Consider the following 27,679-nt stretch of genomic DNA (forward strand, 5'->3'; position numbering starts at 1 on the left):
TTTTATATCTAATCTGAAAATGAAATATTTTTTCATAGGCAATAAATTCAGTTCTTGACAACTGCATTCTAAATTAGAATTTTAAGCACATGTGAGAAAACAGGAAAGTGCTTTCCAGTATTTAATTTTAAAAAAAGTTGAATTTTTATTTTCAGAAATCATCTTAAATTTATTTAATAAAGATCATGGCAAATGATTCCAAAATTTTTGGTGCATGTTTTACTTGTCCCCAGAACTTTCTGAGTTGTCCTGCTGTGGATAATTTCTACATAACCACTGAATTTCTGTGATTCTGATTAATTCAGGCTCCTAAGAACTTGATGTTTGTGTCATTATTTGATTTTTAGGAAAGTGATTATTCTAAACCTCATGTTTATAAAAAAATTTACTGTAGTTTGAAAATATGAGTCTTGGATGATAATATCAGCGACTCTTTTAAATATAAGCTACAACTTGCTTAAAAGTATCTTATGCAGTTAATGCCACTAGATACCTTTCAACATAAAAAACATCTTCAGAATTATTTTTATTTCTTGCATTTGCTGCAAACATGAAAGAAAAGAAAAATCTTATAATTAAATTTTGTTGCTGTTAAACATTTCTGTAGTAGAAGATAAGCATGTTTAATTTATAATACTTTTTATGTATTGTTTGACATATTTAGAAGTATTAAATATGTATATGATGCACAATTTTGAAATCTACAAAATAAATTTTGTTGTATATAAAATTTAATTATAAATATTGAAGTAAAATAACAGACAATAACATTGCAAAATTAAAAATTTACTCTTACAAACACTTCAAAAAAGTGAGAATAAAATGCATTAAAAATTTAAGCAATATTTTTTATAATTTAAAAAAGTATCTCTTCATATAGTATTAATAAATACAGTACAAAGTTCGAAATCCGCACTAGCCGATTCCGGATTTGGGATATTTCCAAATCCTGTGGGGGGCTGTAAAGTAATGTTGCTTTCTTACATTAAATTCAAACAAATAAATTTGTAACAAGTTTTTATTTTTAAGCAATAATATAATCACCCTCGTTATCAGCAACCTTTTGCCATCTAGTATGCAGATTTCAATCCCAGATCAATAAAAATCAATTGGTTTTTGAGTAAAATATCTCAAGATGGCATTTTGGACATCATCAAAATTTTGAAATTTTTTGTTACTAAGAAAATGTTGTAGGGATTGGAATAAATGGAAATCCGAGGGTGCGATATCGGGCGAATATGGTGGGTGAGGCAGTACCTCCCACCCCAATTCATTATGTTTTTCCAGTGTTCGTCTTGCACAGTCGTGTTGCAGAATGACGCCTTTTCCGTTGACAATCGCCGGATATTTTCCAATTAAAGATTGGTTCACTAGATCCAATTGTTCAGAATAAAGGTCTACATTAACAGTTTTTCCAGATTTCAGCAATTCAAAATGAACAATTCCACGAATACTCCACCAAATACCCAGAAGTGCCTTTTCGGGATGTAAACCCTTTGTAACCCCTATTAAAACTGCCTTTTGAGTTTTGGATTATCATATAGGACTTATTTTTCTGTCTCCACTAATCAAGCGATCAAAAAATGGTTCTGTATGGTGCCGTTGAAGCAATACATTGCGTGTGATGGATAGGTTGGCCTTGTTCTCTTCGGACAGATTATGGGGGACTCAAACACCTGCTTTGCTTATTTTTCCATTCTGCTTTAAATGTTTTTGGTCGACCAAGGTTGGTCAAGAGTGTTTGACAGTTCCTCGATTGTTTGACATTGATTTGCGTCCACTTCTGCCCTTAGCATGTTGTTGTCTATCGTTGTTGTCGACATGCGTAGAAACGACATTACTTTTTGGTCCCCCTAATAATAGATCATCAATTTAAATCTGGTAAGATGGCATGCAGAAATTATACAATTAAAATTATGAAATTGTAATTTATGAAATAAAGAACAATTATGATCTAAAGGGTATCAAAATTTACAAAAGAAAGCTTAATATTTGTTTACTTTATTAAACATTTCGTTCAATGCAAGTTGTTTAAGATGCTCCCACAAAAAATTCAAAAAGTTCCTTTTTCTTTTTTCTTGTGTCATATACAGTGGACTTTCCAATGCCATACTCCTCACATAATTTTAAGACGAATATGCCTGTATGCATTTTTTGCAGCAATTCCACATTTTGTTTAATGGACTTCTAAACATGGTTTCGCTTTGTAGATCCCTTTTGTAACTCCAGAATTGGAAACTCTTTTCGACATAATCGAAAGTTCAAGCTTAGTTTTTATAAAATTTCTGTAATAATAACAGTCTGCGAAAATTAATAAACTGGGTCAAATTAGAAGGTCAGGGAGCAGCGCAGTCTGCTACATTAATTTAAAATGCCTTAGAATCAGTAATGATAATTTTAGCCTAACTTAATAGCGTGTGTTATACGTTATTGTCTATGTATCACAAGATTGGCAACGAAACCCAAGTGGTTTCGCTAAATTTTGTCTTGCTCCTATAGCGTTCTGAATTAAGCCTGAATTGTAATAGTTTAGTTTTTTACTATACCTACGTTTATTTCTTGCACATGCTTCAAACTAATATGAGTCCTGAATAAATAAACTCCCACATATATACTTAAGGCTTTATCTAGGGCTGGCGCTTGAAACCGCCTGGTATCGCCTCTACAGGTCCTAAATTCTGCTGCAAAGCGCTTTTGTAAGTTCTAAATTTTAACCATGCCTAAACTTTGGATCCCAGTGCTTTCCCTAAATCATAAATACTTCTCATCCCTTAATTTTGACACTCGGTGCTTTCCCAAATTCCAAAAATTTCAACTTCCCTAAATTCTGCCGTCCAATACACACATATCTATAGTGCAGGACGGGTTTAAAAATTTTGCTTTTAATTTTTAGCCTATTATTATGTTTTTTTTTATATGTATGTATATAGGCATAAATAAATGCAACAAAATAAAGAACAAGGTTATAAGGTATTTCTCCCGCCTTCCTAGCATCCCTTCGTGGTATAGTGGTTCTGCATGCTGAGCCGGTATTGTCAGAGGTCCGTGGTTCGATTCCCAGCAAAGGCGTTGTTAATTTTTCATCTTGCCTGCTTCCAGAAAAAAATACCTAATGTCTCTAAAGTGGCGCCCGAACTAAAAGGGTGTTTCATGAGGATTCTCTGCGCCCAGGATTTGGCGATTGGGTCCCCTAAAAACCTCAGTCGCCCTTTCAAAAGGGGAGTATGTAAGGTATTTCTCGTGCCTTCCTAGCATCCCTTCATGGTGTAGTGGTTCTGCACGCTGAGCCGGTATTGTCAGAGGTCCGTGGTTCGATTCCCGGCGAAGGCTCTGTTAATTTTCATTTTGCCTGATTCCGGAAAAAAATACCTAATGTCTCTACCAGGTATAAAATATCAAAGAAAAAAATCTTAAATATACAATGTTCATTAATGTATGTATATGTATATAATATCAATATAAATGTTAGGTTCTGAAGCAATTAGAAAATTTTTAATTACGCATACACACACATATATATATACATTTTATAAGCATATATAAAATAAAGCGATTTTTAAATTACTTATATGGTTTGTTGTGGTTTATTTAAATATAGCAAAGCACTTGACAGCTATCTGCCTAAGGGTAAGGATGCCTCTGTAGAGGACTTTCTAAGCAAAACTGGATCGTATATGCGTTATACATGGGGAAAACCACGTAAACGCCCATACAACATGAAAATGGATTGTCTGGTCCGCACTTCTTAAGCAGAAGTATCACCAGAGCCAATAGGCTAAGGAAATTTTCAATTTTGGAGCAAGAGCTCAAAGATCAAATAATGCCAATTAGAATTTTTGAAAGACCTAGTTAGAATTTTGAGGTCTTCTGACTAGGAGATGTGTTGGCCTCGCCAACGTCTTTATTGAAAAAATACATTACATAGCATGTTTTTATATTTACAAAACAAATTATTTTTTGAACATAAATTGAGTTATACAATGCAACATAGAATGATAGGAAGAACAAAGTAAAGAATCAATATTAAGTATTACAATAATTAAATGATTAATAACATGGCAAATAAAAGTACAAAGATATTACATGATACGATTGAATTTACAAGTACAGATCTAATTCATTGTGATATGAGTATTCCAATATAAGTACAATAATATTATATAATACAATCAATTTATAAGTACAGATCTGATTCATTATGGTATATGTATTCCATAAAACTTGATAACAAAGATCGTCCCTTGTCGTTCTTAATTAGTTGTTTTAGAGTTTCTAAAGTTATATTTTGTTTGAAAATTTCTCTACATTTTGTTGATACACTGGAACAGTCTATAATCATATGAAGTGCATCTGCGGATTCACTACCACATTGACACTTGCATGTAGATTCCTTTAGTTTGAATCTGTTAATATAAATCGGAAAGGCTCCGTGATTAGTGATAACTTGATTTAAAAAAAATCACTGAAATGCCGTTTCTCCGAAACATTCGGTAGAAGTGTGAACGTTTGTCGTCCTGATGCTATTACTCATAGGGATCTTGCAGTCTAGGTACGTGTTCGAGTAAATCCCTTGTTTGGCTAGCTCGTCGGCTTTTTCATTGCCGGCAGTGCCTTGGTGTCCTCTTATCCAATGAAGCTTTGCTTTTGTAAAAGCCAGTAATTTCTTTATGGCGATAATGTTCTGATTATAGATATTGTATTTATGGATAGACTTTAAAACAGCCTGGCTATCCGAATATATATGCGCAGGACTGGGGTGTGATTTTAACCATAGTAATGCCGACTTTAATGCTAAAGTTTCAGCTTGATATACTGTACTAGTCTTATCCAGTTTAAACATAAATTGATCGTGACAAACTCCATTCATGAAGGAACAGAAGCCAGCTCCAGTGCCGTCTTCACTTTTTGAACCGTCCGTATAAATTTCTAAACCTTTATTGATTGGAGGCTTGTTGTCCCATCCGAAGACTTGAATATGAGCTGGATGAGAATGCCATTTAGGTACTGGGAATTCAATCTGATCCCGTGAAAGTTCTAAGTCCTCATATTTAAAGTCAGTCCATCCTCGTTTGGTACGTTGGATGATGCTTTCCATGTCCAATTTAAGATCAAGCGGCATAATTCCAGCAATCACTTGAAGAGCTGCAGTAGGGGCAGTCTTATAGCTTTTGGTCATTGCAAGAAGTGCTATGCGTTGTATAGAGTTTGTTTTGTTTCGCATTTTTACCGTAGGTGGGTACCACCAGGCAGGACATGTGTATACTATGGTACGCTCTATTGCACGTTTATAAAGTTCTTTCAGAACTGGTTTGGGCATCCCAAGTAATCTAAGAAGATTGTTCATTATTTTACAAACTTTAGATTTAATATAATCTAGATGAGGTAGCCAGGTAAGGCATTCATCTATGACTATTCCAAGATATTGAATGGATTTTTGTTGCTTAATGGTATGATCGTTCATCTTTATTGTCGGTGCTGAATAGGCTGCACCACGCTTTTTGATTGCTATAAACATAGACTTTGACTTTTCGGGAGAGAATTGAAGTTTGCACTTGAGTGCCCATTCTGATAGTTTTTGAAGCGCCAACTTTGCCTTGGTTTGAATTTGCATATGCATAGATCCTGTTACTAGGAGTGAAACGTCGTCCGCATAAGCTTGGATGTGGATTCCATCTTCAAATTCGAGTTTTAAAGCTATATTCATTACTATATTCCAGAATAGTGGTCCAGAGTTGGATCCTTGTACACATCCTTTTTCTTGTTTTATGGAGTATTGAACATTATTTATTTCATAGATTATATGTCTATTATCCAATAAACTTTCAATAACTTTATAAATATTTAGAGGACATCCCAGATTGCGGAGTTCCTGTAGTAGGAACGGCCACCAAATATTGTTGAATGCACTCTTGATATCCAAAGAGATAACGTTGGTGTAATTATTATTACGTCGGTTTGCTTCTATTTGTGAGACTATGTTGTCCTTGATGGCATCTGCTGTGCATTTTCCCGCCGTGAAGCCATATTGTTGTTCACTTAATTTGGAATTCGATACTAAGAAATAAGTCAATCTGTTAGTGATTAATTTATCATAGACTTTACTCCATGCGTTAAGCAAGCAAATAGGGCGGTAAGCATCAGGAAGCTCACCATTTTTTCCTTCTTTTGAGAATAATACTAATTTCGCTGTCTTCCAGCAGTTAGGAAATATTCCTCGACGGAAGAGTTCATTAAGTAACGCTACTTGTAATTGTGGGTTAGCATAGAAAACTTCAGCTATAATTTCTTTAGATATATTGTCCATTCCAGGTGCTTTGCCTGGATTGAGGGATTTGATAGCATTTTCCACTTCTGGAATCGTAAACGGAACATCATTTATTGAATTATATGGATTCCTTAAGTTGTTACGAATTGTCGTATGAAACTCCGTGTCTTCGCTGATTATATCTTTAGGAAAGTGGTAATCCATTAGGAAACGTATAGTTTCTTCTATTGTGGAAGTCTTGGTTTTATCTGGTTTGAGTAACGCTTTTAATTGTAGAGGGGATTGCATAGTCCCCTTAGCAATGTCATAGTGTACCCCGAAGGGTGAACTAGGACTTAGACGCTCCAGATATCTTTTCCAGGTTGTTCTTTTGGCTTGCATAAGCTTTCTTTTATAGAGAGCAAGGTCTTTTTCGTAGACTTGCTTATAGTGTGCCCTTAGTTCGTCATCATGAATACATTTGTGATAACGCTTTCTCAAAGCGAGGATTCTTTTTCGTAATATTGAGAGTTCCGGGGTCCACCAAGGGACACCTTTGTGTTGAGTTTTAACATATTTTCCCTTGGCGTGGGTTGCCAAGTCACAGTATTCCTGTATTTTCTGAGTCCACTTAATTATAAGTTGATTAAGATCAACTGTATCTTTAGGCAAGTAAGATTCCATTGAACCAAAAAAGTGACCAATTTTTGCCTTCAGTAAGAGCCAATCCATTTGTGTAAGTTTATATTTGACTCTTTGAGTTGAGCTAGAATGTTGATACGTAATTTCAAAAGAGATATAACAATGATCACTTAAAGTGATACAGTCCATAACTTTCCAATTATGAATGAAAGACCTGGAAGAGATTGATCTGGAAGCTGTAATATCAATCCAGCTCTTTCCCCTTGTGCAGTTGTAGGTAGGGGGACCATCCGGATCGTTTTCAACAGCCAGTCTATGCATTGTTAAGAATTCTCTAAGTGTGCGTTTTCTGGGATCCTTGAAGGGGGAGCCCCAGAGCACACTTTTTGCGTTTAAGTCGCCAAGGAGAAGAAGATCATGTTGATCGTCAAAGTAACGTTCAGCTAAGTTTAACAGAGTAGTTAAATCTGTTAAGTCCGTTATAGGTTGAGTATAACAGTTAAAAATGGTTATTGTCCTATGTTCAATCTTTAATGTAATAACATTTAAAGTAGAAGAAGCGTAAGTATTCAGAACCGTAAGTCGTGGGTTAACCACCACTGTGGCTGTTTTGGGGTGGTCATTTGGAGAAAAAATGTTTGAGTCGGAAAGCCAGACGGCTTGTCATTGATACAGTATGGTTCTTGAATAAAAATCAAGTCGTATTCAAAGATACAAGTCTTTAGTTGTGCTGTTGCGACATGTGATCTCGCTAAATTAATTTGCAACGCTTTTATATTTTGAATAAGTTCTCTAGCCATAATTGATTTTTCTTCGAAGATCTTCAATTTCTAGCTGTCTGCTAGGACAGTCTTTTGAGAAACTTGAGTGCTGCTCGTCAAGGTGCTTATCACTATTCGCATTTCTTTCTGCACAATGAATACATCTTTGGTAGTTATTGTCACAATTTTTGTGGGAATGTCCCACTTCTCCACAATGTCCACATGCCTCTTCTGTTTGGCATTGTTTAGAAATATGTCGGTATTGGCAGCATTTAAAACACTGCGTTGGTCTGATGTATTCTCTTAAATTGAAACGTTCCCAATTAACGCACAGTTTGCATAACTTAGTAAGTGTTTGAAAACCTCCGGTGAGGTTTCACAAACCCAATGATTTCTGTTCTTATGCTTGATAGGAAATTTAACCTGTAGGCCATCACCATCGATGCCTTCGTTTTGGGCTAAAATGGCTTCCTTAAGTTCTTCCTTAGTCAAGTCCCTTGGAATATCATATATTATAATTTTAGGAAGCCTACGTGTAGGACGAACAATTTGTAGGTCCTTTTTAAGTTCTGGTACAGTATTTATTTCATTTTCTAGCGTCTCTATGTCTTCCGCTTTATTGGTCTCTATTAAGAGACCACCTTTTGCCTCATTTTTAAGTCTTTTCACTCCAGTGTGGAGCTTTGTGGGATCAATAGTTTTTAAGAGCTTCTTTCTGATGTTGTCTGGTTTATCCCCTTCATTTGTGGGGTATAAAATAGTGACATGTTGTTTATCTGGTTTTCTCCATGTTTTGGATCGGTCACGAGCTGGACGTTTAAGTACGTCCGCATAAGAGTCTTTAATGTTTGGCGTTTGATGAATTTGTCCTTCCATGTGTGCCATCTCGACACACTGTTCAGTTAGAAGGTTGAACATCAATTGAAATTGATGTCGAATATCAGCGGCTACTGCCTTGTTTATGCCAGAATATGCCAGAATTTGTCAATATTGTCTCTAAGGTGGCAATATATGCCTGTCCTTCTTTGAGAATGTCTTTAGAACTCATTTTGATGTAGGTAGAGTTATTCAACGCTTAACTAAATAAGATGCACTGGGTCTGTAGACCGACCTGGTACCCTGGGGTTCACACCAAGTCAGTAAGTAGTAGGCACTTTTGCTCAGGCTTTCGACCCTCCTTGGAGAGGGAGCCCCCCGACCTTGCCAAGGTACCCGAGCACTGGGAAAGCACGAATGAACAGGTGAAACAAATATTCAAAATTATATCAATTTTGCACATTAATATCGCATTTCAATCGCATACAAATCGTATTTCTAATCGCTTTGCCCGGGGAGCGTAAACGCCCATACAGCCATTCCGTTCACTGGAATGCGAACTCCGGACCGAACTATCACTGTTTAGCGGCTTTACCACTCAGACGCTAATGAACCTTCTCCTCACATATACATGCATATATATATTATAATATTTACATGTAGAACATATGTTATGGTGAAATACCGAAATCTGGAGAATGTCGACTTTCACCGGTGAATGTTGAACATATAAGAATATATTTCTTCTCCGTAATTCAGTCACGAAAAAAAGCACTTGAGACTTAAAATAAGAACTTAAAACACACAGTACATTGAAAATGAGAAAGGAAAATAATAGAAGTTAAAAACTTACTTAATTATACAGTGCGTTCTAAATGAGAAAATAAAATAATAGTAATAAAAAGCTTACTAAATTATGTGACTCAAATCTTATTTATTGCAACAACTTAAACTATTATGACTTGTTATGAACTCTCTTTTCGACCTACACCAGAGCATATCTGTGATTGTCGACATAACACCGGTGAGGGTCCGAATGTACAAGAATGTAATGCAATATTCGATCTTTCACCGATGTATGTGGTAAATGTTGTCATTCTCCGGTGAAAGTCGATATCCTCCAATTTCGGTGTTTCACGGTAACATATACGTACACATTAAATTATTAAATTATATTTGCATGTCGATAAATTATATTTACAGGTTGATCATTGATAAAAAATTATAAAATATTGTACGGAATTACTTCGCTTCCTAGATTTTTCGTAAGCTTCATCATATTTCTAAAACAGAATCTAAGTGGTGATCCCATTTGCAAGCTGTTTATATATCTTATTTTTTCTGCACTGAATTATATTTAGAGAATTATTTCACATGATTATAGCTGAAAATGCAGTTTTACAAATGAAGAATTTAAAGGCAAGAAGAGAATTAGGTCCTTTTCTAATTATTCTTGAAGCATTTAAATTAAGAAAAACAAATGGCAGATTAATAGAGATCACTGAAATAAAGTGCTCATAGAGGACAGATTAATATGCAAATAAATTTTAGTTTTCATTAAGTAAAACAGAATTCATCTGGCTTCTGTGAGAAAGGAATCAATCCAAGAAACTATTTTTCTATTTTCGCAATCATAATTTTTTAAAAAAATATTCAAAGAATTCATATTCAAACATTGCAGTCTATTATAATCAGTAATAATTACCTAAAATGCAATTTTAATCAATATTAATTCTCATTTTCTCTTTGATAACCCCTCTTTAGAGTTAAATAGCAGTCACAGCATTTTTCGGCTACATTTTCCTTTATAATATGCTTACGTTTTCATTTACAACTTTTAATACTCTGGGAAAATTTCAGTATGAGAATCCAGAAAATTATTCTTAGTGATGCTAAGATTATTGATCATTGTCATGCCGCTGTGCTTCAAAAGAAATCCTATTGTTTAAAGGTTCATATCCTTAACCTTCCGACGTTCATATCCTGGCCTTAACATTACATTCATATCCTGACCTAAAAATAAAAGCTGCGAGTCAGAATTAAAGGGGTTGCTCATAGGCAACCTTAGTTAAAAAGAAGTTAGAGGAAATGTTAATCAATGCATAATATTATCTTTTGAATTAAACACTAACACACTATTTGATCAAGTTCAAATAGAAAACAGATATTCGGCATTTGATTTGAAAACAGATTAGACTTGCAAAGAGATATTCGGCATTTGTAAAGAAAATAAGGATGAATCAATATGAGTTTGTTTTCTGATTGCAAAACCATCTTAAGATACTATCGGATTTAATCTTTAAATTATTCCAATAATATTCAGAATAGTGGGGAGCCACTATTCTTAACTAAAATTCACTAACGCAAATCCTATTTTGGGTTGAAATGATTTTCATTAATTACGTTTTAGAATCTATTAGGTTATTTTTTTATAATATGCCGAGAGGTATTTTTGAAAATGAGCAATGCCTTTTGCCAGGACTCGAACCTGAACCTCTCGAATACGCGCCTAGTGTGCTAACCGTCACACCACAAAGGCATACTGGAAGGAGAGAGAAAATACATTATCCCTTTTAAAGGGCAAATGGAAGGGAAACCCGATCGTTAAATCCTGGTTGTGAAGAATCATCGTTCACAACATTTTAGTTCGAGCGCCACTGTAGAGTCATTAGGTTATTTTAAAGGAGCTGTGAAAAATGTGCAAAGGAGTCGCCGGAACTTGAACCTGCACCTCTCGAATACGCGCCGAGTGTGCTACGGTTACACCACGAAGGCATGCAGAAAGGAGGGAGAAAATACCTTATAACGTTAATGAAAAAATACTAAAAATATCTAAAAAGTTAATTTTTTAATTACCTCAGTTTTTGTACTGATAAATGATAAACTATTATAATATGAAAGAACAAAAGGAATAAAATTAATTATTTACTGATATTTGAGAACTCACTTTTTTACTTCCTTGTACGAAGTAAGTTGTAAATAATGAGACAGACAGTGAACGAAGTAAGTTGTAAGTAAATCAAACGAAGTAAGTTGTACTTTTGTAAGAAGTGTCGCAGCCATGAAAATTTTCGGGTATCATATTTCAGTGAAAATACCCATATATTAACTGCTATCAGATACAATGAACGATGTTTTTGCATGACATCTGTAGGTAAGAACAGAATAAAGGACTCTTTTTCCCAAAACGGTTTGCAAAAAGGATTTAAAATGGATTCAGGACAGATTTTTTTGTGATGTCTAGATGTACGTATGTAAGTATGTAGCTCGCATAAATCAAAAACGAGTAGACTCAAAACGTTGAAATTTTGTATATGATATAACATGTAGTTGTGCACCTACCTTTTTGGTTGGATTCGGCTGCACCAAAAGTGTATAAATAAGCAAATATACCCACTTTGTAACTCAGCTGCGTGAGCTCAGTTTTTTTTAAAAATAATTTTTATATATTGGTAAATTGTGCATGTTTTGCTTTAAAAATGATTGAATTATGTTGTTCTTATCTCCCAGTTAAAGTTCTTATGCCTTTAGTTAATCTGCATGCAATAGTTGTAGAATTATTAGCTATTTAAAAGTTTTTTAAGTGCGGCTAAGCCTAATTTTTTTTTACTATAGCTGCCATATTTGTTTGCATTTGAAACTTAGCGAAATAGTGAATTCAGTTTCTGCACTTTCAGTGTCTTTTTGCCAAGTGGGACCCAAAGTAAAAGTTTTGTGCACCGAAAAATCTGCCTTCTTGTCGCTGGCATAACTACTTGTTTTTGCGTAGAAACAATAATTTTAATTGTAAAAATTGTTTTTTTTTTAATTGTTTTAATTGTATTTGGTGTTTCAAGTCTCTATATTTTGCAATTTTTAATAAAGCTATTTTGAGGTTTTATGTATTTTTGTCTTGTCGCAAAGTGAGAATTGAATTAATTGAAAGAGAAAACTATCTCTAATGAGAGAGGAAATAAGTTTCAATGAAATGCAGAAAAAAAATGTGCGTATAATTTAATATTCCGCGCAAGGGAAGTCGTGGTCTACATATCAGACTTTTTAATGCTGTGCTTACAACAAATCGTTTGAAATAGATTTTGACAAGTAAATATAGCAGTACAAAATTGGGTGTGTTTCATTCACTATATGCGTAAAGTTCTTGATATTATCTATATCCATCACATTTAGGAGCTCACTTTCAGTTATATTAATACCAAATAATTCAGTGAAATACTTAAACCAGCTAATTTAATAAAAAAAATTCACACTTGTATTTTCGTACACTGAAAATTTTCTTATCCGTAATATAAAACACAGCACAAGAAATAAATATTTTGCAAAACAGACAAAATATATATATATATATATATATATATTAATATTTAATAAGAATAAATCTTATTATGCAAATTTGAAAGGTAGTTCTGAATATTTTTTAATTGGCTGTTACATTGGCGAATGGCAACTGTGTGATGAAATGACTTGAAAAAGTGGTGGCGCTGTCTGTTACAAAAGTAATAACTAAGTACCAAAATTCGCCACATCGCAAGTCACGACAATACCCCTTTCCTGGCTCCCGGCCACTTTATAGTTGAGAAAAACGGGTCATAGCAGTACAGCAGTAAAGTCGCTGAACGCTGGTAGTTTGACCTGGACTCAATTTTGGGCGAACGGGCTGGCTGCATCGGCGTTATCGTCTTTTCCCCCATACATAACGTGGGTATGAGTCAGTTTTCCTTAGACATTTCTCCAGGAAAGTATCACTGCCCTTACTGAGGTAATGTGCTATGCCGTAATCAAATAAACCAAGCCAAAAATGTGAAGAAAACGACGAAACTGCGATGCAGCTAGGATATGAACCCTGTTCGAACTACCTGTTTTCACCTATTTTTCCGCTTTGCCTCTGGTGAGCTAAATACAATTTGAAATGAATTGTATTAAGGAACTGGCAGAATTGAAGACTTTTCAAGATTATATGACTGAATGTTGCTAAACATGATAGAAGCGGTAAAGCCATGTAAGAAATTATTTGACTTTATATGATATATCTCAAGATTTGTAAGCAATAAAAATAAACAATTCTCCCTGAATAAAACAAAAATCGGCTGCGTTTTCTTTCGATCTAGTTCCTTTCCAGTTTGTAGAATTAATAACTAAATTACGTTTAGACTTTTTAAAGGTTCATGTCGTAACAAGCAAACCTTTTCTTTATGTTTGAACGTAAAGAGCTCTTTGTCCCCGCTAAGGTCTTTGAAATATTAAATTATAAACTGTTAGCTAAAAGTTGATTACGTTCGATTAGTAATTTACTTAAATAAGTGATTAGACAGAAATTATAATTATTTAATCGTCCATGTATGAACTTTTTAAAAGTCGCACAACATATTAAGCAGCAAGTTTTCTGTTTATGCTTCAACCTAAGACAGACAGAAGTCTTTCTTCCCGCAGGGTGTTGATTTTGATTGATGTATTGAGATTACGGTAAAGCACACTAGAGCTATCTGCCTAAGGAAAGGGATGCCTTTGTGGAGGTCTTTCTAAGGGAAACTGGCTCGTATACACATTACACGTGCGGAAAACCACGAGAACGTGCATGCAGCTAGAGGATTCGAACCTCGCCCGAACTGCCAGTGTTCAGCAACTTTTACCGCTCGGCCACTAGTGGGCCTCTCCTCGCAGGTCGAAAGATCAAGCTTAGAGCGAACAAAGGGAAATTCTGTGTGAGAGAAAGCTAATTGTGCAGCATTTTAATACAGAATTTTTTAAAGACCAGATAAAATACTGCATTAAAAAAATGTTTGATTGGAATGTATTAATTTCTTCTCATTCAAGGCGATTACACTTAATTAACCATTCACTTTTTGTTGGGAATTAACAGAAATATTTCGAAAACTAGATCATTTGGGATACGGTTTATATGCTTTCACTATAAAGAATCAAATTGGAAAAAGGTTAAAAAATCGCGAAGAAAAGTCTCTTTTCTGTGTTATAAGGGCAAAAAAATATCTTTTACTTATATATGCTATTAAAGAAGTGTGTGTCTTAATACAGTGTAAATTGATGGTTTAAAATTCATTTTATCTGGTAGTATCATTTAACTTTTACAGTGAGTGTTATTTTATCCTACGAGTATCACCCATAAGGAAGGTTTCTTTCAAGCAAGTTGTAAAAAAAGTCGATTGCAAAATTTGTGTCGTATTTTTAACTGCCTACCTTCAAAGTGAAAATCTGATCTTTTGCTTTTGTTTATTATTTGAAAGAAAATTACTAAGTAGTAGCATTATTTTCAAATAATAATTGTGAGGGAAAAAATCAAATAAATATAAATAAAAAAAATTTTGAAAGCATTCAGATTTTACATTACGCCCAAAGGGGCGCTTTTTTAACATTTTGTATGTTACCTTTACTTATTAAATATCATGTTCTTCGCATTTAAACCATAAAATTCAGTTCGTCAGCAATATTGCAAAATAATGTTAAACGGGGCATAGCTTTAGAATTTCCAATACACAGTCTCGCGCTCTGGAGATAAAAATGATTTTTCCTTACAGTCTTGCCGTTGTTCGCTTTGAAATCGTGGAGTTTGTTAATAAAAAATTTGTTAAAGTTTTACAAAATATAAAATCGAGAATTAAACAAATTCTAAATTTCGGCTTCCAAATGCCCATATTTGGGTGGAAATGTTCAGTATTCAAAGTTTGATGACTCTAGGTATTGTTGTTTTATCACAATGCGAGAAACATACAGGGGTTGGACAAAAATATGGAAACACCTTTAAAAAAACATGTTTCTTTGCTTAATATGAGGTAGGAAACCCGTTGGCATCCAAAACAGCTTGCAGTCTTCTCGGAATGGATAAATACAGTTCCTGTATGTTTGCCAAGGGAATATTATACCATTCTTCCTGCAAAACGGTGGCAAGTTCAGATAACGATGTTGGCGGTGGATAACGAGAACGCACTTTCCGTTCCAATGTAGACCACAAAGGTTCGATAATATTCAGGTCTGGTGACTGTGGTGGCCAGGGGAGATGGGACAACTCATCCTCGTGCTCAGAAAACCAGTCCTGGACAATGTGAGCTGTGTGAACAGGGGCTTTGTCATCTTGGAAGACACCATCACCATCGGGGAACAAAGTTTGTACCATGGGATGAACTTGATCGGCCAAAATGTTCACATAAGTCTTGGCAGTCATGTGCTCTGACACAGTTATCATGGGGCTAGCAGAGAACCACGATATGGCTGCCCAAACCATAACAGAACCCCTGCCATGTTTCACTCTTGGCAACAAGCAGTCTGTATTATAGGCTTGAGATGGCGTTCTTCAGACGTAAACTCGGCCAGAAGTGGGAAACAATGTGAAAGAAGACTCGTCAGACCATATTACTCGCTTCCACTGCTCTGTAGTCCAGGCTTTATGACTTAAACACCACCTTTTCCTGTTACGGGCATTAGCATCACTGATGAGTGGCTTCTCAATTGCAGCACGGCCAGCAATTCCCTGTTTATGAAGCTCCCTTCTAATTGTTTTGGTACTCACAGGGTTTAATAACACAACATTCATTTCAGCAGTAACTTTTGCAGCTGTGGTCTTCTTATTTTTCGTCACAATTGCCCTTAATGATCGTCTGTCACGATCACTCAGGACACACTTTCGTCCGCGCTGTGATTTAGCAGATGATGTTTTTCTGCTTTTCAAATATGCGGAATAAATCTTTGATACAGTACCTCTTGAAACACTAAACACCTCGGCTACCTTGCTTACGGAAGCACCTACCATACGTGCTCCAACACTTTGCCCACGTTCGAAGTCTCTTAACTCTGACATAATGCAATGACAACCTCACATAACTGTACTCCGACAACAACTGAACTGTTTACCACATTTACGAAGTTGTATAGGTGGCGTCAGTAGTAAAAAATGCCAGCGCCACCTACATATTTTATTAAAATCAATCTATCTTTTCAAACGTGCATTTCACAAGGTGTTTCCATATTTTTGTCCATCCACTGTACATAACATTCATGCAGACTCTTCATTAAATATAACACAACGGGGCTCTAATATTCGGCGGCAACAATTTAAAAAGTGAACCGACATTTATAGTGAGCCAACGTAGAATGCTGAAACGAAATTAATAGTCCTTCTGGGCAAATCGCCTCTTTGGAAAAATAAAAATACAATTTATTACAATGATGGGAACGAAAAGCGGAATATTGGGACATTAATTTATTCAGAAATGCTTATAAGGTATTTCTCCCACTTCCCTAGCGTGCCTTCGTGGTGTAATGGTAGTACGCTGGGCCGGTATTCCAGAGGTCCGTGGTTCGATTCCAAGTGAAGGCGGTTGCATATTTTTCATCTTTTCTGCTTCTAATTAACCTAATGACTCTACAATTGACACCCAAATTAAAAGGGTTGTGGATGAAGATTCTCCACACCCAGGATTTGGCGACTAGGTCCCCTAAAACCCTAGTCACCCTTTCAAAAAGGGGAGTATATAATGTATTTCTCCCACTTTCCTAGCATTCTTCGGGTGTAGTGGTTCTGCACGTTGGGCCGGTATTCCAGAGGTCCGTGGTTCGATTCCCGGCGAAGGCGGTTGTTAATTTTTCATCTCTCTGGCTTCCAAAAAATCCTAATGATTCTACATGCTTTATTAATGTCGCTTTTAATTTAGATGATTTTGTAGAGGCCAAATTTTGTCAAATTAGGCCAAATTTTGTCAAATGCGATGTCCAGGAAGCAGGCAACGAAACAAGATTTATTATTAAAAGCTTCTGCAATTTTTTTCTGCTAAAATTGAGAATTAGTTGTTGAATGTCCTTGACGAAAGCCGAATTGATTATTCTGAATGTTGGAGTGGGATCTGACCTTTCAGGTCAGGTCAGGTCATAACGTTATACTTCAAGTTTTGTACTAATAAAAGTACATTACTTGACCTGTTATATTATCCATTAAAGGCCTTAGAAATGTATTGGTGCTTGTCTCATAAGGATGCATGTAAGTAGTAAAATAGATTCCTGAATCACAGTGTTAATTCGAGATGTTGATTACAAGAGTGACATCTATGCCAGGGATGTAATTTCAATTTACTAACGTAAGTCAGAGGTGCTGGTCACGTGTGCTATTTCCGTGATGTTGATTGGCAGAGTCGAGAGATGCTCAAGATGACATATTTTGCTTTATATTAAAATAAATAATAGACTATTTACAAATCTGATGAATAGAATTGTATTCTAACATTATCAGTAAACTTAGAAAAATATCAGTATGATGATGCTGATGCATGATGATTAAAGAAAAATATAACTTGAGTATAGAGGTGTAGCTGCTAATCGGCCAATACAGTTGCAGATAAATAAGGTAATTCCTTCAATAAAAGTTCATTCAAGGTTCAAAAGAATTGAAGTATAGCAAAAATCTTGAGTAAATACTGAATAATAAAATAATAAAATACGATGATGAGTATATACATATGTTACCAACGAACATTGTGATGAATTGTCCTTGGTCTTTTGTACGGCTGTTCTATAATGTAATCGTAATTGCCCATGTTTTTGACGAGATTTGAGGGATGATTTTCGATTTTATTGTAGAATTTATAGACGGTCTTTAGTATTTCTTCGTTAGTTGTGTTAATTTTCATATGTCTATGTAGGACTTCATTTCTTACGAACCACGGAGCACCCAGCATGGTTCTTATGATTTTATTTTGCAATGTTTGCAGAGGCTTTCTGTTCGTGCGTGCTGCTGCTGCCCACTGGCGAACCGTAAAGCATTACAGGACTTATGAGTTGTAAATAGATAATTTTTTTTGTATTTATGCTCAGTTTCGAGTGTCTATTGATTATTGAATATACACTCATAAAAAGCTTGCATAGTTTTGGCTTTGGTAGCTTGTGGATGAATTTTAAAATTAAGTTTGGAATCTAGGTTAATGCCAAGATATTTGACTGAGTTATCTGTATTGACCGGTTGATTATTAATGTACAGATGATCGCATACAGGTCTTCTATTAGTGCGTTTGAAGATGATATTAGTACTTTCCTGTGAATTAATTTTAATCTTCCATTTTTGGAGTCAATCTTGGATATTATTAACAGCATTTTGCAATTTGTGTTGAGCATAGGTAAGGTTGATGGATGTAGAAAAGATAGCAGTACTATCAGCATACTGAGCTAACTCAGTACCTGGATAATTTGGGAAATCATTTATATAAATAATGTAGAGATAAGGAGCCAAATTTGCTCCCTGAGGGACGCCAGCATTAATTTTTCTTTTGTTTGAGTAGTCAGAGTTGATTCTAACTTGGAAGTATCTGTTTTGCAGATAATTGAAGATAATGATGATTAGAGCAGGAGGGAAATTGTAGGTAATAAGTTTGAATATAAGGCCAGTATGCCAAACTTTGTCAAATGCTTTTTCCACATCGAGGAAAAGAGCAGCTACTGTTTCCTTTTTATTAAAGGCTTCACCGATCTTTTCAACGATGCGGGAGACTTGGTGAGTGGTGGAGTAATTTTTCCTGAAGCCAAACTGATAAGGAGAAATTATGCTATTATCTTGAGCATATTGTTGCAATCTTTTTTGAATGATTTTTTCAAATAATTTGGAAATAGTAGGTAAAAGAGAAAATGGTGTAACTTGTGGTTAATTTTTTGTCCTTTCTAGGTTTTTTAATGACAATAATAGTAGCAATTTTCCAGACATTAGGGATGTAATTATTCCTCAGGCTGTCATTGAATAAGTTGACAAGAAAGATCATAGCTTTTTTAGGAAGATTCTGTATGGCAGTATTTGAAATTTTGTCATAACCGCTGGCTTTTTTAGGATTTAAATGCTTAATCAGATAGAATACTTCAGAGGGAGTGTTAGGAGGATTAGCTGTGCTCCTATTGGAATTAATAAAGTTATGAACTTGTTCTTTAATGTTGTTGTCTTCCGGATGCGAAAAGTTATTTTTGAATTGTTCTTCATAGACATCTGCAAATTCATTGGCAATATCTACAGGATGATAAATAACTGTGTTGTTGTTCTCAATAGGTCCAATTTTCTGGTTGGTATTTCTTAGTTTTCTGGCTAATTTTCAAATAGAATGATCTGTATGAGATAAGTTTTCTACAGAGTCGTTCCAGCTGTCTTTTTTAAATTCAAAGATAGAATGATCTGTATGAGATAAGTTTTCTACAGAGTCGTTCCAGCTGTCTTTTTTAAATTCAAAGCATAATTTTTTGACTGCGTAGTCACATCTTTTATAATTATTATGATCTCTCTGGTCTCTAGTTCTCTGCCAGATCTTCCTTAATCTGTTCTTGTTTCTAATTTCTTCTACAATATTGATAGGAAGGGAGTAGTCTTTTTTGGATGAATTTCTAGTTGCTTTATTGATGGCATCCAGAATTTTATTGTTAAATTTAGTAGTTGCTTCTTCTATTAAGTCTGGAGTAGTCATTTTAGCTGCAGCAGAGATATTGTTGTATAAGATATTAAACTAGTATATTTAAAGTCAGTCGAGTTTACTTGAGTAGGCTGTGGGGGCATATAATGCTTAATATTATTCAAAATGAACATAATGGGATTATGATCAGAGTCCAGGTCTGTGATATTGATAAGGTCTGGAATTTGAGGGATATTGCAGGTAATAAGTATGTCTATAACATAAGAGATGTGGTTATTATTAGCCGAAATGTGTGTTGGCTCTGTGGTAGCTAGAATATTGATAGGAGAGTTTTGCATATAATTATACAATCTAACTCCATTACTGTTAGTAAGTCTGGAGTGCCATGCTGGGTGTTTGCAATTTAGATCACCTGCAATGATGATAGGGTATCCCAAGTTGGAGATATAGTCAATTTCGGCAGTATTGATAATTTTTTGAGGTGGTTTGTGCACTGAAACAATTAGATATGGAGTATAATTATTGCTTTAGATTAGGCAGGCACAAGCTTCTATTGTAGAAAAATTTGGCAGAAGATATTCAGTATGTTTGACAGAATTTTTTACAATGATAGCTGTACCTCCTCCACTTTTGTGCATTTTATCATTTCTATAGACTCCATAATTTGCAACTTTGAATTTTTTATTGGGCTTGAGATGTTTCATTGAGTAACATCATATCTAGGTTGTTTTCAAACAAAAATTTAGTATTTTGTAAATGCTGCCTTAGTAAACCATCACAATTGTAGAAAATTATCTTGGTGTAGTTTAGTCTAATAAAATTTGAATAATTTTGGAAATTGTTTGTATTAGTCATTATTGATATTTTTGTAGATCCTGAGTGCTTCAAATCCTACAGTCATTTTGTCAGTGACAAATTTAGCATTACAGAAGTCATCATAAAGATCATATATTGAAGCCATGAAAGCTATGAATTTGTCTAGGTTTTCCCCTGTACGTTCATGCCTGTTATTTATATTTTTTCTCGGGATTGTTCCTTTTTGGCATTAGAATTGGAATTTTTGATGGGATTTATTTTATTTTAAACTTCAGTTGCATATGAGTTAGTGTTTTCAGATTGGTTAGCAGTATCACGTGACCTGTCATAACTTTTTTGAGAGTTTTCTGAGGTAGCATTGCTTTGAATATTTTCCATTTCAGAATATTTAATATTTTTTTATTTCTTCATTGTGGTTATCGTTACTATTTAGATTTCCTGGTCTGCGTGGGCAAGAGATAGAGGATGCTAGGTGCGGTCCCAGGCATAGGATACACTTTGCATTATAATTTTGGGTGCCCTTAAAAGAGCAGAGATGGGATCTGTGATTTTCAGCACATCTTACAAAGAACAGACACTATAGTACCATATGATTCCTGCCGCGCCTGAACACAGCGAGGTGTATTATGACACGCTCGCTGTGTATGATTGTATCGTTGACAGTTATAACACTGGGTAGGCCCAGGTTTAGATTTGTATTTAATAATGCGGACCCATAGTCTTATGATTTTTTCGAGGACTATGGGTCCGCATTATTAAATACAAATCTAAACCTGGGCCTACCCAGCGGTACAACTGTCAACGATACAATCATAGTGATAATTTTTCGCGTTTTCACTCTTCTCATTTAAAGCATAGTTGCTGCAGTGGACGATTTTTCACCAAATATAAACAAATATTTCACTTCTTTTCTCATGATTCACTCTTCCACACATGCAGATGCAACTTTTAAGTAATTTAAGGGGCGTTTTTTTAACATTTTGTGTGTTGCCTTTATTTATTAAATATCGTGTTCTTCGCACTTAAACCATAAAATTCAGTTCAACAGCAATATCCAAAATAATTTTAAAATCAGCATATTTTTAGAATTTCCAAAACACAGTCTCGTGTGCTGGAGTGTTTTTTTTTTTTTTTTTTTTTTTTGTTTTGTTTTGTTGTTGTTGCCAATTCTCGCTTTGAAATCGTTGAGTTTCTTAATCAAAAAACTCATAAATGTTTTACAAAATATGAAACAGATAATAAAGCAAATTCCAGATTCCCAATTTGGGCTTCCAGTTGCCTATATTCGGATGGAGACGTGCGTTATTCAAAATTGGATGGCACTACGTACCGTTGTTTTATCACAATGCGAGAAACAAGCATACATTTATGCAGATTCTTCACTATTTAATTTCTTTAAATATAATACAGGGCTCTAATATTTGGTGGGAACAATATAAAAAGTGATTCGCCGTTTATAGTGAATAAACGCAAAATATAAAAACGAAACTAACAACCCTTCTTGGCTAACGCCCTTTGGGCTAAAAATGTGTTTATCTGTAGGAATAAGCGCGTTTGAATAGAGTAAGTAAAAAAAAAAAAAATAAAAAAAAAGTTCAGATTTTAATGATTGCCCAGATGGACTATTTTAAAGTTAATATTTTTTAACAGTAGGAATTATCGATCGAGATGTCCATGGATAACATGGGGACGTTATGTATCTTCTCTATATTTAAAAAATGACAAGGTGTGGAAAGTAATTCTATAAAAGTACTGAATGTTTTTTATTATATATATCATGGACGAAATATGCTTATTTTTTTAAATAAGTCGGATTAAAAAGGGAGGAAAATAATATTTCTCTTAAACAGTTTAGTTTGTTCATGAATAATAGATAGATTAAATATGAAATAAGAATGTCACGTTTGCGAACGGGAACAGACTCGAAATAAATAGAAACGACGCAAAATCTCTTTTCGAGACCAATAGCCCTTTTAAATAAAAAAAGAGAAAGGTAAGTGGGTACAGGACATTTAGTAATTAAAAATTCAACTATTATTTAAAAAAATGTTTTTTGTAGGTAATACTGTATTAAATCTTTTACGATGAAATTGATAAAACTAATAAAGGATGAAATTAAATAAAACTAATAAAGGAATTAGTTATTTTGTGTATTTAAGTATTTTGTTTATTTTATTTATTTTATCGTTGGAAAATTAAAGTTAAAAATGTCTTGGAACAATACGGTAATAGGTATGAGAAAGAACCAGTTCTGATAGGCTTTTCTTGTAAAACAGCTGGAAGAATTTTAAACTTTTGAAAATATAAGGTTCTAGTTTTTCTTTGTTAAAATGCGTCGAAAAAATTCTGAGATATTTTTTTGACAAGAGAAAATATACAACTTGCTTTTTATAATCGTGGAAAATTGAAGAGAAAAATAAGTGTAAAGTAAGCGTGCATGAAATCTACTAATTCAAAATATTTACTTCGAAATACAGCAGAAATTTTTTTTAAAAAAATAAATTGCGAACAAAGCGTCCAAGGCATTTCAATAGCCGTGGAAGCTGGATCATTAAAAATAATATTAGTAATCTTTTAAAACGATAGCAGTTAAACTGAACGAATATTTAGAAAATCCGCTAATTAAGAAACCGTTGGGCCTATTTTAAGAAAAAATAATTTTCATGACCAAATAACTTGAAATAACCATTTCTCGTTGAAGCGAATTGAAAGGCAAATTTACACTTCGTTAAGATGTTTTGAAAACCTTCAAGGTTCTTCGTATTCAGTCAAATTGTAGGATTTTATGGTAAAATTAACCGGTTATGATTTGAAATTTTACTATTAATCTTTATCAAAATGAAACTTGATGATTATTTAAGTTGATGTTTTGAATGTTTCAGAATTAGAGCTCGCTTACAGTTACATATTATCGCCAGCTCTGCCAGAATTTAATCCGGCTTTAGATATTTTGCTAGCCGACTTTTGAAAAAGCGCGCCGTTATTTACTTAAGTGAACTATTTTGTGTGTAGTATCAGCCTTCTTTACTTGAATTTAAACGCTCAGTTCTATGTTATTTTAAGTACCGGAGGTGGTAGAGTTTCATCTGTACACAAGCAGTGCCTCCTGTTAATTTCAACAGTTCAATAAAAACGTTATTGCCTTAAAAAAAAAAAAAAAAGAAAAAAAGAAAAAAAAAAAACTTTAAAAAAGACCTTTTTAAGAAACCTTAAAAAAATTTCTGTCATTTGAATTCAAGCTGGAGCGATAACTTATTGTCATTATAATAGGATCTGGGATAGGTCTTACAAGTTTGTTATTGTCTTACAAGTGAAGCTTTTCACATTGAGTTAACATAAGCTTCTATGTAAGTAAAACCCTATGATATTTGTAGGTAAAAATGAAGTCAGCATTTTTGGGAGTGATAGAAATCGAATGGTGTGAGGTATGGAAAAAAAACCCCATATTGAACTTCAAATGAAAATTTTACATTTATAAGGTATTTCTCCCGCCTTCCTAGCGTGCCTTCGTGGTGTAGTGGTTCTGCACGCTGGGCCGGTATTCCAGACGTCTGTGGTTCGATTCCCGGCGAAGGCATTGCTCATTTTTCATCTTGCCTGCTTCCAAAAATGCCTAATGTTTCTACAGTGGCGCCGGAACTAAAAGGGTGTTGGATGAGGATTCTCCACACCCAGGATTTGGCGATTGGGCCCTCCAAAAACCCCAGTCGCCCTTAAAAAGGGAGTGTATAAGGTATTTCTCCCAGCTTCCTAGCTTGCCTTCGTGGTGTAGTGGTTCTGCACGCTGGGCCGGTATTCCAGAGGTCCTGGTTCGATTCCCGGCGAAGGCGATTGCTCATTTTTTATCTCTCCGGCTTCCAAGAAATGCCTAATGTCTCTACAGGTTAGGTTATAAATATGGTAAAGCGCACTTGTCCAAGGGGAGAGATGCCTTCATTGAGGATATTGTAAGGTAAACTGGCTCGATATGCGCATGGAGTTCAGGATTTACGCCAGCAAAATGCTCTATCTACCGATTAAAAAGAGTCCTGTACCACCTTAGCGCGCGATTTCCGCGAGCGTATTCTATTATAAAATTTGCTTATTTTGGTCCCTTTGTACACTGCGCAAATAAATAAATAAATAAAAATACAAGGACAATTCTAAATCTCCCATTCTACTGGGCCTATTGACGAAATTCAAACTGTATTTTTCATGTCTCGAAAGTGCGACTTATGATATATATTAGATAGAAATGGGAGCTTTAGAACTGTCTCTTTTTTTTTCCCAGTGTACATATTTGTTTTACTCCCTTTTTACCAGGAATACATACCATATTCCCGCGCATAACAGGCACCTGTAATTTCAAATTGCATTTTTTAATTTTTAGGTATATTCGCTGCATAACGGTGTAGAGTTCTTGGGATTTTTGAAGGAGACATGAAAAATGAGCAGTGCCCTCTCCCGGAGACGTAGCTAAGGTTTTGAGCGCTCGGGGACAACTGAAGATTTTGCGCCCATTTCTGTGTGCAAGAATGGAAAACATTTCATTTTAAAATTCGGTAACATCAATTTGGCGCTCCCTCGTTGCTGCGCCCGGTGACAGATGTCTCCCGCCACTGCCGTCGCCGGGACTCGAACCTGGACCTCTAGATTACGCACCCAGTTGCTAATATACTTCATACTACAAAAGGAAAAAAAAGAATGACATCGTATGTTAATTAGCACAAGACACAAAATGTGTTCTAAACCAATGTTTCTCAACCGCCGGTCCGCAAAAAAATATTTGCCGTCCGTGAAATATCCAGCTATGTGTCCAAAAATTGTGCCAATGGGTCGAATTATTAAACTTACCGGTCCGCTAGAACGTACCGAAATATTTTACCGGTCTTTGGAGTAAATCTAGTAGAGAAACACTGTTCTAAACTACAGATAGATATTATTTTTATTATCTTTTTACTTCTGCAAATAAATCTTTCCTTCTACGTAAATTAGGTTTAGAAATTCGATGAATTTGAACAGGCTAGTCTATTGAACATGAAATTAATGGTATATGTCTTTAAACAAATTTTATTCAGCGAAATTTTCTGCAAAAATTTGCATTAAGATCATGTTTATTATATTCATACAAGTGTTTGTGGCTGTAATATCCCAGCTTTACTTCTTGAAAATCGTTAATCGCTCTTTACAATTCAGATGATTTTTTTTTTTCATTTAATTCGCATTTGAGAAAAGTTAATTTTTTAAGAGAAGAACTCGGTCTATCTCAAATAATTTATGATAGAAATCTAAACTATAATCACATAACTGAAAACTATTACAAAAAAAAAAAAAAAAAAAAAAAAAAAAAAAAAATTCGAGCGCACGAGACTGTCTATCGGAAATTCCAACAATATGCTCTTTAAAACATTTTGTGATACTGCTATTGAACAGATTTTTATGGTTTAAGTAAGAACATGATATTTAATAAAGAATAAAGGTAACACACAAAACGTTAAAAAACGCCCCTCTGGACGTAATATAAAAATCTGTTTTTTTTTTTTTTTTTTTTTTTTTTTTTTTTTTTTTTTTTTTTGAGCCCAAAGGGCGTTAGCCCAGAAGGGCTATTAATTTCATTTGGCATTTTGCGTCGAAAACTTTAAATGTTCGTTTGACTTTTCAAATTTTTGGCACCAAATATTATCACCCTGCGTTACATTTAAATAAATTATATAATAAAGAATTTACATAAATGTGTGTATGTTTCTCGCTCTGTCTTCAAACAACGGTACCTAGAGCCATCTAATTTTGAATAACGTAATCCTCCCTCGAATATGGGCATCTAGAAGCCCTAATTTGGGATTTAAAATTCATTTTATTATCGATTTCATATTTTACAACACTTTAACGAATTTTTGATTAATAACTGAACGATTTCAAAGCGAGCAATGGCAACACTATAGGGAGAGAGAGGGGGGAGCACTTTCATCTCCAGCGCGCGAGACTGTGTATCGGAAATTCTAAAGATATGCTCATTTTAAAATTATTTTGCGTTATTGTTGTTGAATTTATGGTTTAAGTGCGAAGAAAATTTATTTAATAAATAACGGTGACACACAAAACTTTAAAAAAGCGCACCTTAGGGCGTAATGTAAAATCTAAAAGCTTTCAGATTTATAATTAAAAAAAACATCTTTTTTCCCATGAATATTTTTGTTTGCCTGATTCCTAGAAATAAAATCAGGAGTAATAATCACTCTTACTTGGAAATTCTGTTTTCCTTTTACGAAATCGTTTACATTTATCTTATCTAAAAACAATAAATTGTAATTTAAAAAGTTAAACGTTATTGATGCTACAGATTTTCAAATAGTTTTATAAGGTAAAAGCTCCGTTAAAAAGGATGATGTCAAGCAGAATGTAATTGTTTAGTTCATTAAAATCACCGCACTTAGCGTTATTTATTCTCAAGAACTAATAAATTTAGAAAATATTTTAGGAATATAATGATAACAAATTGCCATTTCCTTTATCAGACTGGAGTGAAAAACAAAAAAAAGTTCTAGAAATACAATTTTGGAACACGTTGTTTATGTTCAGAGGCTATATTCTCTCGTCAATGTATAAGGCTTAAATGCTTCTGATGAAGTAAAACATGTTAGAGTATTAATAATAAAATACTGTGTAAGAATTTTTTGCAAGCCCTTTTTACTTCCTTGTACGAAGTAAAAAGGAAGTATTGTAATCGCGAAAAGTTTCAGGCAGCATATTTCAACGAAAATATCCATTTTGACCGCTATCGAATGCAATTTAACGATGTTTTTGCGCGATATCTGTACGTGAGGACAGAATAAAATACTCTTTTCCTTCAAAAAAATTATAAAACTGCTTTAAAATTAATTCTGAAGAGAATTTTTCGTCGCGTCTGTACGAACGTATGTACGTACGTGCATGCGTACGTACGTATCTCGCATAACTCAAAAACGAGTAGCCTCAGAACGTTGAAATCTTGTATATAGGACTGCTATAACATTTAGATGTGCACCTCGTATTTTGGTGCA

At 34.4% G+C, this 27,679-nt stretch overlaps 1 long non-coding RNA gene and 1 pseudogene across 4 annotated transcripts in view; one reads left to right on the forward strand and one right to left on the reverse strand.

Moving 5' to 3' along the window:
• The window catches only part of LOC146997126 (cullin-5-like), a 194,861-nt pseudogene that overhangs the window by 14,355 nt on the left and 152,827 nt on the right, over positions 1 to 27,679 (forward strand). The window lies entirely within an intron of this gene.
• Positions 1 to 27,679, reverse strand: part of LOC146997127 (uncharacterized) — a 165,268-nt gene that overhangs the window by 3,656 nt on the left and 133,933 nt on the right. The window contains exon 2 of one of the 3 annotated variants that reach the window (XR_015041137.1): positions 714 to 1,853. The exons of the other annotated variants lie outside the window; for them this stretch is intronic. This is a non-coding gene — a long non-coding RNA (uncharacterized LOC146997127). Of the gene's footprint in view, positions 1 to 713; positions 1,854 to 27,679 lie in introns of those variants that run through there. 3 annotated transcript variants of the gene reach the window in all.

Source organism: Stegodyphus dumicola, chromosome 5, assembly GCF_044657685.1.
Source record: "Stegodyphus dumicola isolate Sdum_Otavi_A_Nest chromosome 5, ASM4465768v1".
NCBI classification, from domain to species: Eukaryota; Metazoa; Arthropoda; class Arachnida; order Araneae; family Eresidae; genus Stegodyphus; species Stegodyphus dumicola.